Source organism: Lampetra planeri, chromosome 2 (assembly GCF_965212315.1).
Source record: "Lampetra planeri chromosome 2, kcLamPlan1.2.h2, whole genome shotgun sequence".
Taxonomy (NCBI): domain Eukaryota; kingdom Metazoa; phylum Chordata; class Hyperoartia; order Petromyzontiformes; family Petromyzontidae; genus Lampetra; species Lampetra planeri.
The window spans coordinates 24,147,282-24,164,538 of NC_136108.1; positions in this window are offsets into that span (position 1 = coordinate 24,147,282).

Genomic DNA, 17,257 nt, shown 5'->3' on the forward strand with positions numbered 1-17,257 from the left:
TTCCGCTCTTGGCCTCCACACCCTGCGATTCCCATAAATACTTGTCTTTGTGCGCTGTGGTCGCCTCCGATTTGTGTGCCACTCTCTCGCTGGATTGTTACTTTGTCATATGCGTGTGTAATTATGTTGGTAGTTCGTGGGTGCTTGCTGCTCTCTGTATTGTGGGGCTTGGTGTATTAAATACCTCCCGTGTGGGGTGCTGTAGCTGCTCACGTGATTTTTACTTCCCTCTGGATGGCTGGGTTCATTATCCCTCTCCCTCTGTGTTTTACCCGAATTATGGCTCCTAGTTCTATATAGCCATGCCATGTGAGCCCTATTCTCTATGCGGTGTAAGGAGACCGTCTCTGGGTCCAAAACCATTCTCACAATTTCTGTAATCTCTGGTCTCAAGGATTTAAAAAACATAATCTTGAACATTTTGTCACCTTCGTGGTATTGATCAACATCACCTGTGTAGTACGCTCTTTTAAATCGTAGGAGCAGAGGCGTAGCGAGGGGGGGGGCAGGGGGGTACATATGTCCCCGGGCGCCAAGGTAAAGGGGCGCCAAAATGAGGCTTACAACGTTACATTAGATCTTATTGCGGCGGGCGCGGCAGCCTGAAACTATTGCACAAATCTACACCTCAACCTAAAAGTTTCGCCACACACAGCCTACATGTCATGTAATTACATTTTGGTACGCGCGCCTATTAAGAACTTACATGTGTAATGCGGGCGTAAGCGACCTTCCGGATGTGACGTCACGGGGGGTGGAGCCATGTGACGTGGGTGGAAGGTTCGGGTCCTTAAGCGGGTAAACCGGAAGGGGAAGTCAGTCGGGGTGTGAGCGGAAAAGAGTGAGGCCACGCGGGCGAGTGAGAAGAGGGGGGGGCACCGACGGCCATCGGGAGCCAACCCCGAAGACAGGAAGAAGCTACGGAGTGGTGTGCAGCTGCGGAGAAGACAGCCAGAAGGGCTGCGTGTTAGAGGCAGCGGTGTGGCTGCCAGGTGGGGTGGTGGAGGAGAGCCCTGCTGAGGCGAGCACGGGGACGGGAGTGGAGGATGTCGGCGCGGTGGCGGGTCCGTCGACATCATCAGACGCTGATCAACGATGGCAAGAGATGGCGGTACAACTGGAGGCACTTAAGGACGTCCTGACGCATTTATGCCATCTCGTCGCGCCAAGGACGATGGAGGACGCAGTTGGTGCTCCGCGGGCCGCCACGTTGCCTGTCCTGCCGCCGCCATTGGCCACGCGGCAAGAAGCCGCCATCTTGCGCGCTCCGTGGCGCCAAACCGCCATCTTGGCCACGCCGCGGGCCGACGCCATCTTGAATTTGCCACCACAACCACCACCATTGGAAGACGGCGGGAAGAGGAGTCAGAGTCGCCACCTTACCACAGTTAAAGAATTTTCCGTCGGTGGGGACTGGAGCGCGTTCGCCTGCCGCTTCTTGGCGGCGGTACGCACAGCAAGATGGACCGATGCGGAGGCTTTGGAGGTGTTGCCGACTCTCCTGGACGACGAATCTGTCCGATTTTTCCGTTCCATAACGACCGATAAGAAGGCAACTTTATGTGGTGTTTTTCAAGAAATGGCCGACGCTTATGAACCACCAGATGATGCGCATCGGCGATTCGCTCAACGACAACGAGCACCAGAGGAGTCGCCCGTGGCGTTCAGGGGTGCGGTGCTGGAGCTGGCCATGGCAGCTTATCCTGAGACGCCACAGGACCTGCTCGAGCCTCTCATATTAGGGAAAATGTTGGAGCTGTCTCGGGATCTAGGGATCCCCATGCCTGTGTGTGGGCATGAGAAGCTAACTTCCCGGACGGCTGCTAAGTGTCTCGATGCGCAATTCAATCTCCGTCGCTGGAAACAAGTGACGGCGTGGACGGGGGGGCCCGTCAAAGAAGGGGATGCGCTGGGGTGGAACCCTGCGCAGGCTGTCTACGTTCCGGATGATCGGGGCCCTCAACAGCTGACGGCCGCCTCCGCTCCATGGACGGGACGCGGCGGGCCGAGGCCGCGCGCGGCGCTACCGGAACGGGGCCGTCAGGAGGCAAGGCCTGCGCTTCGGCGCAACGATGCCGAATGTTTCCGCTGCGGGCGTAGGGGCCACTACGCCAGAGACTGCTGGGCCCGCTTCCCTGCTCCGCCGCAGCAGGAGGCCTCGGTACCGGACAAGTCGACTAAAGATCCTCCGAAACAGGCATGTCGGCACGCACCAGACACCCGGCAAGGCTTTACACCTCACCCATCGCCTTCGTTGCGCGATCCTAATGTTGTTGTTAAAGAAAGCCCTTCGACGGGGCCTTGTCGCTCGGTCACGCAGTGGCACAAGTTGGCACGGAGAGTCGTCGCGGCCGCTACGGGTTCGTCCACTGTACCGGGGTCTGTTGCTGCTGACTCTCCCCTGCCTGCGTCCATTGATCTTGCTAGAGCGCCTGTCGTACCTGTTCCAGACAGGCCGGCCGTGACATTGCGGGGGACGAGGGGCCCTGCTCGGAGGACGCCTGCCAGGTCTGCGGGACCTTCGAGCCCTGCAGCCCTTCCGACCCAGCTGCGGGCACGGTCACAGGACAAGCCCAAGACTAACTCTTTAGGGACACGGGACGTTGGTGGACTTCCAGCTGCGGCAGGGGGATTACCCCCTGTCATTCCTCGACTTTCATCGCGTTCCCGTTCTGCGAGTGGGCCGCCGACCGTCCGGGACGGGCCGGCGACCCGCACACGTTCTAAATCGCTTACGTTTCGTTGATTGTTGCTGTGGTTTTATCTTTTTCTTACAGTTGTATTTATTGCATGCTTTTTGTACGTTCTTTGATGTTAATTGCGTTGTTGTTGTTGTTCTTGCTGTTACATTGTATGCTTAGTGTCCTTTAGGGGGGTAGGTCGATTCGCCGCATTACGATTGCTATTGGTCAGCCGAGGTCGGCTGGGATTTTTCTACGGGGGAGGGTGGTGTAATGCGGGCGTAAGCGACCTTCCGGATGTGACGTCACGGGGGGTGGAGCCATGTGACGTGGGTGGAAGGTTCGGGTCCTTAAGCGGGTAAACCGGAAGGGGAAGTCAGTCGGGGTGTGAGCGGAAAAGAGTGAGGCCACGCGGGCGAGTGAGAAGAGGGGGGGGCACCGACGGCCATCGGGAGCCAACCCCGAAGACAGGAGGAAGCTACGGAGTGGTGTGTAGCTGCGGAGAAGACAGCCAGAAGGGCTGCGTGTTAGAGGCAGCGGTGTGGCTGCCAGGTGGGGTGGTGGAGAAGAGGGAGAGACAGCACGAGGCTGTCAGAGCTGCAGAGAGGACGAAGGAGAGAGGAGTTGCAGCGAGTACAGCCAAGGGGGGGGCTGTGTGAGAGTAACAGCAGCGGGGCTGCTGTTGTGGATCGGGCCGACATCGGAGTCAGCACCGTGGAGAAGCTACAGAGTAGAGACAGCCGTGTGGGAATACAGTACGAACCGAATAAAGGACACTGAGCCAGACATCGTGGTCCAGTCGTTTATTACACATGGAAGAACATCCCAAACAACAGACAGGCGCAGTCTTTCAGCCTTAGTCAACAACGAATATGTGACAAAAATTACAGATCATTGTTTGTCAACTGTGACAACCACAGCTTAAACTTAGCAGGAGTACACTCAGCTAAACAGGATCCACTTATCACATTTATTGGAACAGTCGAAAGTATATATTTGTTTTTCTCTCGTTCAACAATTCGTTGGGAAGAGTTAAAAAAAAGCTGTGCCCATCACAGTAAAGTGGGAGTCTGAAACACGCTGGAGTATACGATCAGAAGCTGTTAAAGATATCTATGAAGGACTGGATGAACTAGTAGGGCTGCTAGACAAAGTATCGGAGGACGTAACTATGACGCCTGAAACCAGAAGTGATGCAGAACAGTTACAGGTATGCGTATTAAATTTTTACTTAATAGTTTTATTACATTTCTGGAATGTCATTCTTGGAAAAATGTATCGTGTTCAGAAGCACTTACAGGATCCTACTATGAATTTCAAGGTAGCAGCAACTGATCTTGAATCTTTGGAGCATGAATTTGTCAAGCTTCGTGATGATTTGAGCCAAGTTGCTGTAGAAAACGCCAAAACAAGATGCACAGCCTTGGGGGATCGATGTGGACAGAAGAATTAGGCGACGTCGGAAGATGCCAGGAGAACTGGCAAGAGATGCTGGACTTTCAGCAGAAGAATAAAGTGTGCGCGTTATGAAGAGCGTATTTTATCGACTTCAACAGGAGATGTCAACACGGTTTTTACGACTAAAAGACCTGAACACAAAATTAGGATTCCTGCTGGACGTCAACCAGTCTACGACAGTGACTGAGTGAGCCGTGTAATATAATTTATATACATTTGCTTCTTTAAATACAATGTTTCATTAAAATTGTTATTCCTTATTCGATGTAATAGGAAAATGTGATTAAACGGGGGGGGAGGGGGGCGCGCCAATTTTATAGTTCGTCCCCGGGCGCAAAATATCCTAGCTACGCCTCTGCGTAGGAGGTAATCTCGCGGATCCTCGTCGACGCACTGGGTCATAAATTTGGCAGCATTAAACCCCTCAGACAGTGTTGAATATTCTCCAAACTTCCTAATCACTGCCAGGCTCAGTTGTTTTAAATAATTCCTAACCTTGTATGGTAGCGACTTTACCCATGATATAGAATGTTCATGTAAACTTCTTTTCAGCAGACTTGCTTTCTCATCCTTTTCCTCAGACCTCTGATCATTGCCTCTGCTTCTACTGTTGCGATATGAGTGTGTATGTCTCTGTTCCTATTATGTGGATCAAAATAGGAAATTTTGACGGGAGCTTTGTCCATCAATTTAAGAGTCTTACTACTGAATGAGTATTCGGAAAGTTGGTCGTCGTCAGAGGAGTCAGTGTCAGATGAGCTATCACTCAATCTGTGGCGCTGCTTAACATAACTTCTGTAGTGTATTTTGCGCCTGTAACGAGGTTCAACTTTGCTTGGTAATTCATGCCTGTCCCATGGCTTGTGTCCCTTATGTTTCCTATGTTGGTCTTGTGATCCTTGTTTATGGATTGGTGTGCGTTGTCCCCTTGGCCTGTGCTTATGTGGTGAGTGTCTTTGAGCTTGGCTTTCATGCTGCCCACTCTGTGTATGGTGTCTGCTAGGTGTGGCGCTTGCGTTCCGAGGTCCTTGTTTGATGCTTGATTTATATTTGTCTCATGCCTCGTGCCTGTCGTGATGTCTGTCGTCTGTGGTACGGATTGTTTTGTGTTGGTGGTTTTTGCGTAGCATGCGTCTCTCCGGTGAGCTGTCCCTGCTATTTGTGCTGTGTCGGTCATGTTTGCGTGATGTGCGTCTCCCTGCTGAGCGGCCCCTGTTGTAGGTTTCACGTTGGTCATGCTTGCATGTTGTGTGTCTTTATAGTGAGCTGTCTCTGCTGTGCCGCTCGTGTTGCCCAGGTTCCGCCCTTTTTGGCACTATCCGTACAGCATACCCTGGCAACTTTATTTTAAGATTTTGTCCTCCTCTGACTTCGGGGTTGTCAGTCCCACTTGTTTTCTGCTGCATCTGTATTTCTCCATCCCTTCTCTCGAGTTGCGAGGGGGTTTCTTTGTCAAAGCTACTTTGATTGATAGCCATACTTTTTGTGTGGTCTGTTCCTGGACTACATTCACATACCCCAGGATGTGATATACTGATACTTCCGTATTTGTTCTGTGAATCAATGTCTATTAATTTCGCTAGTGTCGCTAGCACCGATTCCTTCTCCCTTCCGAGGGTGTGAAGACATATTTCCTCGTTCATTAGGGACAATTTCTCGCCCTTTTCCTTTTTGAAATTTTCCTCATTCCATAATCTCTGTCTGTCTGCCTGTGTGAGAAGGTATGAGTCCCGTCTTGATATTTCTGAGTTTGTACATCGTGTTCACTTTTGTCACATTTTATCAAGTCCTTTAGTAGTTTCCCTCGATGTCTCTTAATGTCATCGATACGGCTCCCCTCATATATGTCTTTTTTCCTTGTCTGCTATTTAGCAGACTGGCCTGTACGTTTTAATATGAGTTCCCAATATTCCGCAATCCACTCAAAATTTCCTCTTAATCCTAGCATCTCATGTGTGGCGTAAGCTACTCTGGTATTCCACTTCAGAGTACGTATATATATAAACAATTCTATCACAGTGTAATAAAACAGGTCGACGACAAGCAACTGTGTCTCCGTCTCTTTATTTCTTCGTTATTTGGACAGCTCGCGTTCCGCTTTCCCGGTCGTTCCACGGCACGTTGCGGGAACTGACGTCCCGCTCTCGCGCCGCTCTCTCGCTTCCCCACTCCCGCGCACCGCTGGCAGACGGCACGCTGGGAGCCATCTCCGCGTCGCCACGTGGCCGATGGCTCGCGGAGACCCCCGAAGTGGCCCAGCTTCCAGCTTCCACCAATTGACCCCGAGCCCCTTCTGGCTCCCTCTCATATCTTCTTCCCATGTCACCCAGACTCCGCCCTGCGTCACACCCCTTAAGAACTTTCCAGATAATACCACCCCCTAACGCCCGCGGGCTCCACCCTTAAACCCTGCCCCCGATGGTTCGTGGCGCCTGGTTGGCTTAGGGGCTGGGGCGGCGAAACCCAGCATACGCTCGCATTACATCACCCCCCCCCCCCACCGGTGTAAAAGACTAGCCGTCCCGGCTAAATCAAGACGAGACCACAATGCGAGCGACAGTGACATCGTAACGGACAATCGGAATAAAGAACAACACGTAACAATAAGAATGGCAGCAGTCAACGGAAGGGAAGAGACTTGGATCTGGTACGGGACGCCGGGCCATCCTTTGTGAAAACAGGGGGCTTCACTGACTGCAATCCAGGTTGGGTTGGAAGAGCGGCGGGATCGACATCCCTCGCCGCTGGTGAAGGCCCGGCCGGTGCAGGATCACCTGCGTCAGGTCAGCTCAGGGCCGCCGAGTCTGTGGGAGGCAAAACAGGCCCCTTCGGTGGTTGAACAGGCAAGGGGGGCGGCACGCCGGACACATCAGACACCGGCAAGGAAACTTTTGGGGATGACGGACCGACGCGAGGGGCAAAGAAGGGCTTCAACTGAGAAGTGTGGACATACCAACAGCGCGACCCCACCCGGATGCATGCGCACTGGGGACTAGGAACCTCAACCAATTCCACAGGACCTTGCCAAGATCTGTGCAGCTTAGAAGAGGTCCCCACCGGCACCTGTGGGCAATGCAGCCAGGCCCGGTCTCCCACAGCCCATGGCAATGCGCATTGAGAGCGCCGAGCACATCGCTCGTTACAGGCCTGGGTTTTAGACGTGGCAATCCGTGCCACATCCCGCGCCTCCGTGACGCGGCGAACCGTGTCGCGAATGTATTCGGGGACTCCTTAGCGCACGCACCCAAACTGTACATCAACAGGCGGCACTTTCTCACGCCCATACATGAGAAAAAAAGGTGAGTACAGAGTGGACGCGTGCGGTGCCATCCGGTAGGCAGAGATTACCCCAGGGATGTGCAGATCCCAATCGGCCTGCTTCTCGCTAACCGTATGGCAGAGCATAGCCGACATGGTATGGTTCAACCACTCCACCATCCCATCCGTTTGCGGGTGGTAGGGCGAAGTACGTATTTTCCTGGTGCCCAATGCGTCACACACATTATGCAACAACTTAGACGAGAAGTTGCAGCCTTGGTCCGTAAGCAGCCATTCGGGTGCCCCCTTGTCCATCACGTACCCGTATAGAAATTCCTCTGTGATGGACGACGCCGACTGATCGGGCAAGGGCCAAGCCATCAGCCACCGCAAGAAATATTCCACACCTACCAACAGAAATTTGTTACCCCGGGCGGATGGGGGAAAGGGCCCAATGATGTCTAGAGCCACCAGCTCGTTAATGCGCGTTACCTGGATCGATTGCAAGGGAGGAACATAAAGCCGTTTCGGTGGCTTCTGACGAGCGCACTCCAAACAGGCCTGAATGTCCTTGGCGACGTCAGCCGTCATGCCGTGCCAAAAATAGTGAGCAAGGTTTTTTGCACGCCAAGATGTAACAACTTCTCGGCGTGCAGTACCCGAATCAATTCATACTGAAGCGCGACAGGAACTACAAGGCGCCAACGGCCCAGCAAATCATCCCTCCACATTAGCAACCCGTCCCGGAGGGCCGCTCGCGGAAAAGTGTCCGCAGACGAGTACACCTGCGGCTTGCCCGCCTGACTTCGCAACGAAGTCAGTGATTCATCCAACAGTTGCTCGTGGACCCACACCGAACGCGACGAGTTCAACACCCCGTCAGCCGGCTCCGGACAGGTCAGGTCCGTGGGATCCGCCATCGTGGACATGACCGGCCAAAGGGGCTGAGGGGGGCGCGTGCACCGATTAGTGCCCGAGGCGCACGCGCAAGAGGATCCTTGCGATAAGCAGGAGAGCGCATCCGCATTACCATGACGAGAACCTTTATGGTACTGTATGCCAAACGAGAATTCCTGCAGCGTCTCCAACTACCGCGACAGTTGGCCGGAGGGCTGTTCGATTTTCAAGGAATATTGCAAGGCGGCATGGTCCGTGTGCACCAGGAATTTCCTGCCGTATAGGTACGGCCGATATTGGTGAACGAAATGAACAATCGCCAATAATTCCCAACGGGTTACACAATAGCGGGTTTCCGCCGATGAGAGAACGCGGCTCCCATACGCCACCACGTGCTTGACACCATTTTTACACTGGGACAGGACGGCGCCAATGCCCGTATCACTGGCGTCCGTGTCCAGAATAAAGCGCAATGAGAAATCAGGGTAAGCAAGCGTCGGCGCGGTCGCCAACCGATCGAGAAGGTCGTGGAACGCCTTCTCCTCCTCCGGTCCCCACTTGAACCTCTGATTTTTCGCCATGAAGAGGTGCAGCGGTCTAGGGATAGTGGCGAAATTAGGTACTAATCGACGGTAGTAGGACGCGAACCCGACAAACCGACGTACCTTCCCCACTGAGGTGGGGGTCGGCCAGTCTCGGACGCACGACGTCTTGTCCGAGTCCGTGGTTACACCGTCCGAGCTGACAATATGTCCCAAATAGCGCATGGAGCATTGCAAGAGGTGGCACTTTTTAGGTTTGAATTTGAGATTTGCGGAACGCATCCTGCCGAAAACAGCCCTCAATCTCCGGAGGTGTTCCTCGAACGTACGACTGAACACAATGACGTCGTCTAAGTATATCAGGCATGCGTCCCATTGTAACCCGGTCAACACCAGTTCCATCAACTGCTGGAACGTGGCGGGAGTGGCGTTCAGTCCCATGGGAAGACAGTTAAATTGGCACAGCCCCTGAGGCGTACGAAACGCCATCTTTTCCCTCGACGACTCGTCGAGGGGAAGTTGCCAAAACCCAGAGGAGAGATCGAGAGTAGAAACGTATTGCGCTCCCGACAAGGCATCGAGGGAGTCATCCATTGTGGCTGAGGGTACGCGTCCACCACCAAAACCTTATTAAGCTTCTGGAAATCAACGCAGAAGCAGAAGCTGCCATCCTTTTTCTTTACGAGGACAACGGGAGCGCCCCATGGGCTGTTCGACGAGAAGATAATGTCAGCGGCTAGCATGTCATCCACCGCACCGCGCACATGGTCCCTCTCCGAGGGACTCAGCCGGTGTGGATTCATCTGTATAGGGCTCGCCCCCCCAATATCAATGTGATGGGACAACAGCGAAGTGCACCCCAGGTCCAAATCGCTTTTGCTGAAAACATCGGAGTAATCGGACAAAAGCACCCGAAGCGCGCTCCTTTGCTGCATGGTCAAGGACGAATTTTCCTGACACAACTCGGCTATCCAGTGATTGTCGGACGTTCCCCAAGGCTCAACCGCCGCCGCCAACCCTTGCTGCCGATCCTCATCGTGGACCGTAAACGCGGTAGTGGCATGAGCCAGGACCGTGCCGGCCGCAACCAGCACGCCTTCCGACCCCCCGTTCAAAACCTGCAAAAACGGGGGTTGACCCGGCCGAACGATCGTCTGGGCCCCAACCAGCGCAAGACCCTTGGTAGCGGTGTTAGACGGGGACAGCAGCACGCCTGCCACCGCGTCTATCCCGCGAAATTGTTTACGATACCGCAACGGGACGAGCATTTGTGAGGGATTTCCACCGAGACATCGGCAAGCGCCTGCACCGGAACGTCCGGCGCGGAATGAGTCAACGGAGACGGCAAAAAAAATCTTGTGTCCCGCAGGTAGCTCAATGCAGCCCTGATCCACGAGGATCTTAACCGGCATTTGACAAAGAAAATCGGTACCCAACAAACAAGGCACTGCCAATGACCTGGAAATCAAGACCGTTCCCGAAGCTGCCACGTTCCAAATTGAAACATGCGCTTCGACCTGACTCACAATGCCCATACTACCCCCATTGGCAGCAATACACGCATCGAAAGCCGGCCGCATGCGCGAAGCGGGGATGGAAAGTGTTGTATGTGTGGGTTATGAAAATTTTGATATGTTGTATGCGTGCGTGGGTGAAATTATTATGTTGTATATGTGGGTTATGAATATTCAGTGAAAATAATAATAATCAATTGAAATTTGGCCAAATGTGTAATTATCCGGAAATATGTTAATTTATGTAATTATGCACATTTAATTATGCCAATTCGAGAGGTAATTGTAGTAATTATGCGAGTGGGTGTAATTATGATAATGCAAGTCGTTATGATAACCAGACCCCGCCTCGGTGACGAGGGTGGGTTATCGATCGGAATAAGGCAATTAACCGTATGCAGTTATGCAGGTGTGGTGTAAGTATACAAGATTAACTTAGATTAACTCGGCCTCGTTGTCTAGGTTCGTCTCATTCTCGCTTATTTAGGTCCCCGGTTCGCCCCGTTATCGCTTTAACATTTACTGAGTATGTGTTAGTGTGTTTATTAAGGTCACCAAGTTCAGATCTCAACGCAGAAGCAGATCTTATGCATAGACTTCAGGAAAGAATCACACAACCACTTCTGTATTAATCCATTTATTATTAATTCAACCTCAACTATGATATAGTATGCGAACTCTCAATCCCGGAACGTCAACACGGCATCAATACAGTATCATCAATGATTGTCTGATTTCACTTGACAACGGCACATGGATCCCGCGTAACGCGATGGTTGTTAGTGAGAGAGAGAGTCGTTAAAACATGCAAATACTATGCTAAGAAAACCTTAACGTTAATGAATGAAAGATGCTTGAAAGATTATACGGCGATAAAACACAATCAAAACAGTTATTATTCTTAAAGGCACCAATCTCAACAGATACATCGCAGGTTATCTGACAACAGAGTGGCTCGGCGGAAGGAGGTGCCAATAATCAATTCGTATTGATGGATCTGTTGGGAATTTATGCGATTAAGAGTACAGTCCACTAAATATTAAAGATAATACTCTTATAAATGACGGATGGCCATCACTCGGTCTCGAGTTTTTCTTCACAGCCACGGATGGCTTATGGGTTCGAGTGGGTTTGAGTGGTAAGAGTTGTCTTCAATAGTCAGTGTTCGGAGTCGGTTCTTTATGTCAAACAAACGCCTGGTGGTCGTGTGGTGAGGGGGCGGTGCGCGTCATACGTATTAGTCGCTCCTCTGTCGCCGTGGGGAATTGGTTGGATGCCTGTTGATACGCTGTCGTAGTTCGGAACCCGGTCGGTAGGTGGCGCCCGCAGCTCGCTCGCAGCACACAGTCGTCCTCTCGTCTCCAAACCGCGACCCTGGCTGCCAGCAGGGGCCTCTGACGCGGCAGGTTGAGCTGTCAAGCGGGTCTTGCCCGCCTGCAGAGGAGACGGGGAGCTGCTTGAGTCGAGCCCCGAGAGCCGGCTGAACTCGGCTGAGTCCCAGAAGCTGAAGAGTCGAGCCGACCCGTTAGTCGCAGCTCGCCCTTGAGTTCGACCCTCTTGGTCGAACTTGGCTGATGAGTCGAGCCGACCCTTCCGGTCGAGCTCGCTCATGAGTCGACCCGTTGGTCGCCCTCGTGATGAGTTGACTCTCCTGGTCCAACTGGTTTCCAATGCTCAGGGTCCTTTCTTTTATGCCGAAAAATCCCTTTGGGTCCTGCCCACAAGGCGGGGTTTTCTTTTGATTTACTGTGTCAGGATCTGTCCGTGTGTAGGTGTGTTCATGTGTGTGTCCGTACGTCCGTGTGCTTGTGTGCATCACCCACGGCATTTTCCGTTGTCATACTCCCTCCATAAAATCCATGAGCAAACAATCAGATGTTACAAATTGCCTCGAAGTCGTCTCTCTGTCTGGCCTCCTTCATGAACCAAAACACAGACGTTACAAATCGTCTCACAGGCGGGTCTGTCCGTGTTGCACGACCTGGAGGGAGGGGCACACTCCCTCCGATCCTCACAGCACACAGACATGGTTAAAAAGTTTTAAATTAACACTTGTCCCTTACCATTTCCCAGTTATGATTCTGTATGTAGCCTAAGGTGTGTCGTTTCCCATCGTGGTGCTTGACCCAAGTGGAGGTGCCTCCCCGAGCACATACACACTCCCATCCCGCGCTGCGGGGATACAAAGACGGCCGGGATCTCCCTTTCTCTCCGACCCTGGGTTTAACATCGCTCTTTATTATGTACTTTATTTCGACCTGGTGGTGATTTATCCCGCTATCCTGGCTTTTCATAAGTTTTACTTTTGTCTTTCATGCATAGGCTTATTATTATTAATTTATTTCCGATATCTTAGGTTAAGGGGTAAGTTTCTTGATCCTAGGAATTCGTATTCCTTGGTGTCTGCATGGTTATATAAGCGGAATATAGTTGACGGTGAATAGCGTTAACATTGATGTTATGTACGATATTATGTATTGTGATGTCTTTAACTTAACTTGTTGGTCAGGCTTCACTGACATGAAGTTGCATTTCATAGCCTCGCAGGTTTTTGCCTCACTCTGTCTCTGCTCGCCGTTGTTGTTGCTGTCCAGCTGACGCCGTTAACTCAAGGCCTCATTAATTTCCGTCACTCCTTGTAGGTGAGGGCGGTTGTACCTTGGAGTCAGTTCTGGTTTTTGTCTGCTTGCTTTTTCTGATGTCCCCTGACCCCGGGAGTTGTCATTCCTACTTTATGGCCTGTCGAAGCCCGACTCGCTGTTGCTGGCTGTGTGTTGTTGCTTTTCGCTTACGTTTGCAGTTCGCCGTGCTCTTAATTTCCTTCCCTCTTCAACCTTATATCGACTATTCGCTCCTGTCTGGGTGCGATTCAATTTTGACTTAGGAAGGTTCTGATTGTCATATGCTTTGGGTCGAGTTGTATTTTAAAGTATGGAAATAACATTTCATATTGACTTAATGATGGTGATGGTTCAGTAGGCGTAACTTGTGGCCTGGTTTAATTGGAGTGGGTGTGAATATCAATAACTTTAGCCTACCCTGTTGTTAAATTCTGATTTTAACGTTGCTTTAATAGCAATACAGAATAATTGAGCTTTTCGACTTAACTAGGCGAACACGAACTTTTGGTGACCTCCGCAGCCTTGTTATTCAGCTGAGTCTGCATCCTTGATATACAACGCTCTTATTCGTCTCACTGTGGTCATCCAACCTTCTGCTCTGGGAGTGTTATTCTTAATTTCAGGTCAAAGGCCCCCTCACGGTTCAGCCGGGCAGGGTTGTTAATCAGCTCCCTCCCCTGTGCACACAGCGTTGCTGACCCACTTCATTTGACCACTCACCCTGGATTTAATAATTTAATTCCTTAAAACCATGCAGGATGGTTGGCTTTTTGCCTTAATTATGTCTGGCTGACTCTCCCACTGTCTCTGCCGCCTGCACGGGTGACATATGCCCGTTCATCAGGCCCCCTCCTTCCTTGAAGCAAGGTTGCAAATTCTGTCATCCTAGCCCTCCTCCAGTCCATTACTTAACAACACCTGGTTTTTGCAGCCTGCTGCTTTTTGGGGTGTTTTCATTCATTATATATCAATGATGATAATATATAAAAATATCAAGTTTGGAAGAAGGGTTAGGATACAACATGCCGCCCTTTTAAAAATGACCAGTGGTCAAATGGCCACGGGTTATTTTTAAAAAAAATCTGTATACCCTTCTTCCATCATGAACCATCGATTGTCCTCAAGTTTTGCTGCTATTTCCTTACAACGCGCGCGTACGTGTCACAACTTAACATGGTTATATGTGACAAGAGAGAGGAGGAAAAAAAAAATTCTAAAGGAAGGTAACACGATAAGGGAGGGAGAAATTATTCTATTGACTACGTGTTATAGGAGATATCGTTAAAAGATAGTTTCTACGGTTATTCTTGGGTGGCATCATCAGGCCTTGGCTCCCTTCTAGCTTGGCAAGGTACGTTAGCAGGAGCGTGAGCAGGAGGGCTGCCATTCCCTGGAAAACATGTTACACATTATTGTAGTGTGATATGCCCATTAGTTTAGTTCCCCAGAGATTGGTGTTTTATTCTGAGTTAATTTTTTATGTCCTAAGGTTAAGTGTACTATGCACTTAAGCTTCCTGGAATTCGTACTCTTTATTTTTTATTTTTATTTTTTTGGAAGGTCGTGTAGGTAGGAAACATATAATAATAAAAATTATTGTTTGTTGGTTAATTATCTTTGTTAAGTTTCTACTTTTCGGTACGGAAAACGTTAAGAAAACGCGAAGTTTCAACCGTTATTTATTCTGCCCTTATCTGTATCTCTAGATGTCTTGGGAGGCTAGTCCATACATCTTTTGTCCATTTGGATGTCCATGACCTCTTTGTGACTGAACTCTCAACACTTTAACCGCCCTCCATGTTTCATGGATTCCTGGTGTTCTTGTGAGGAGAAGTGAGTTGTTTTCATTAATTAATTAAAAAAGGTATATATATAAAAATTAAAAAAAAATTATTATATTTTTTTGAATTGTTCTTAATAAAAAAAAAATAGACACAACAATCCGCCCGTTTGAAAATTATCAGGGGTCGATTTGGCCACTGGCGAATTTCCAAACCAAGTAAATGCCCCTTTTTTGTGTTATGAATCTATAAGCCACCCTCACTCTCGGCGGTTATTTCTTACGACGCGCGCATATGTATCACAATCGTAACATGGTTACTTTTGAAATAAGCAAAAAAAAAATAAAACACCACGTTAAACATCGGTACTAATCCATAACGCATTCCTTCCAAAGCGCGCGCATATGTATCACAATCTTAACAAGGTTACATTTGAAATAAGCAAAAAAAAATACCACAAAACTTTAACATCGATATCCCCAGTTACATGGTTCTCATCCCTCATAACTCCGACGGATATTAATTTTTTTTGTTTTTGTTAAATCCTGGGAAACGCTAGGTAGCGGTTTCGAACGCATTTTTGCGTTAATTCCCTCCTGTTACATCCTGGCAATCTTTTTACCAAGTTCCGAGTGTCTGGTTTACCACTTATCACTTTGATCATTCGATCACGGTTTTCCGGTTCGTTTTTGTAATTTCCCCTCTCACTCTCTCGCGTCGTGGGAGTGTGGGGTGTAAAATTGTGCTGCACATAATCGGAATTCGCGCACACAACCAACTTCTCTACTCCGTCATCACTGGCATTCGCTCTCTCTGCGATTACATGCACATTTGCCGAGTCAGTGTGTCGATTTAATTCTGTCCCTCGTAATGTTGCCCTCTTTGTTTTTACGAGTGTGTTGGATTCCAACACCATTCCCGATACGTCATAGACATTCGTCTCCATTTTAGCACTCCGATCCACATAAATTTTGGTTTCCCTTGGATATTTTCCATTCAAAGGCTCATGCCTGCGCTCCTCAGGGCGTGTCCCTGCTGTCGGTTTTTGTACTGTCCGATCACGCTTCAATGCAACCCTGTCCTTGTATTCGATCCGCGCGTCATTTACGGGAGTACTGTCCACGCCTTTGCCCGCCCTGTCACCTGTACTCTGCCTGTATTCCCCTTTGAGCTCAGGGTTTAATACCTCGGCGGGTGGGACGCGTGTTGGCCGCTCGCTCGCGCTCACTGTGGGTCGTTCATCATGTCTTTGGACCGCATTCTGTGTTATTCCTCTATTCCCTCCTGGTATAGCCGGTGGAGGAATTGGTCGGAATTGGATCGATTGTTTTTGACCTCCCATCCTGCGATTCCTCTGAATGTTCGCATCCATACCTCCGCGGTCTGTGTAACCCCTTCCCGCTGGATGGTTATCTCGCCATCTCTGTGCGTAATTTGAACCTTGCGTGTGTCGTGGGATGGGGTGTTGATATGGTTCTGCTCTGAACCTCTCCCCCCTACGATTCTCCTGCATGTCCGGCTTTATGCCGCTCTCATTCTCGTGCCAACCTCTCTCTGGGTTATTTTGCCACGTGTGCGTGCGCCCTTGCTCCGTCCTGCATTGCGGGACTGCTCGGTGATTTTTATTCCTCTCTGAGAGGCTGGGTTCTTTATCCCTCTCCCTGTGTTCTGGATCCGAATTATGATTCTTAGCTCTGTATAACCATGCCATGTACGCCTTGCTCTCTATGCGGCGTAAGGATGCGGTTTCTGGATTCACAACCATTCTCACCCTTTCTGTAATCTCTGGGCTCAAGGATTCAAAAAACATAATTTTGAACATTTTATCTCCTTCGTGGTATTGATTCACATCGCCTGCGTAATACGCTCTTTTAAATTGCACGAGGTAGTCACGTGGATCTTGGTCCATGCCCTGGGTCATCGATTTTACAGCATAAAACCCCTCAGTGAGTGTCGAATATTCTCCAAACTTCCGAATCACTGCCAGGCTCAGTTGTTTAAAATCATTTCTAACCTTGTGTGGTAGTGACTTTACCCATGGAATAGAACCTTTATTTAAGCTTCGTTTCAACAAACTCGCTTTTTCATCCCGTCTCATCAACCCTCTAATCATTGCCTCCTCTTCCACTGTCGCGATATGTGTGTGGATATCCATGGACTTATTGTGGGGGTCAAAATCGGGAATTCTGACTAGAGCCTTGTCCATCAATTTAAGGGTTTTACTGTTGAAAAAGTATTCCGAGAGTTGATCGCCGTCAGCGTCATCATCAAACAAGTTATCATCAGGCAATCTGTCACTTTTATCTGTTCTGTGTGGGGCGTGATTAAGCGGTGTGCATTTCCTGTGTGCGCGCCCAGTGCCGTGTCGCTCGTGTTGCCATTTCCCTTCAGTTTTTGCCTCTGCCCTTAGCGGAGCACGTCCCGTTAACTTTACTTTAACATTTTGCTTCCCTCTATCTGTGAAGTTGTCAATCTCACATGTTTTTGTTTGCATATGTATCTCTC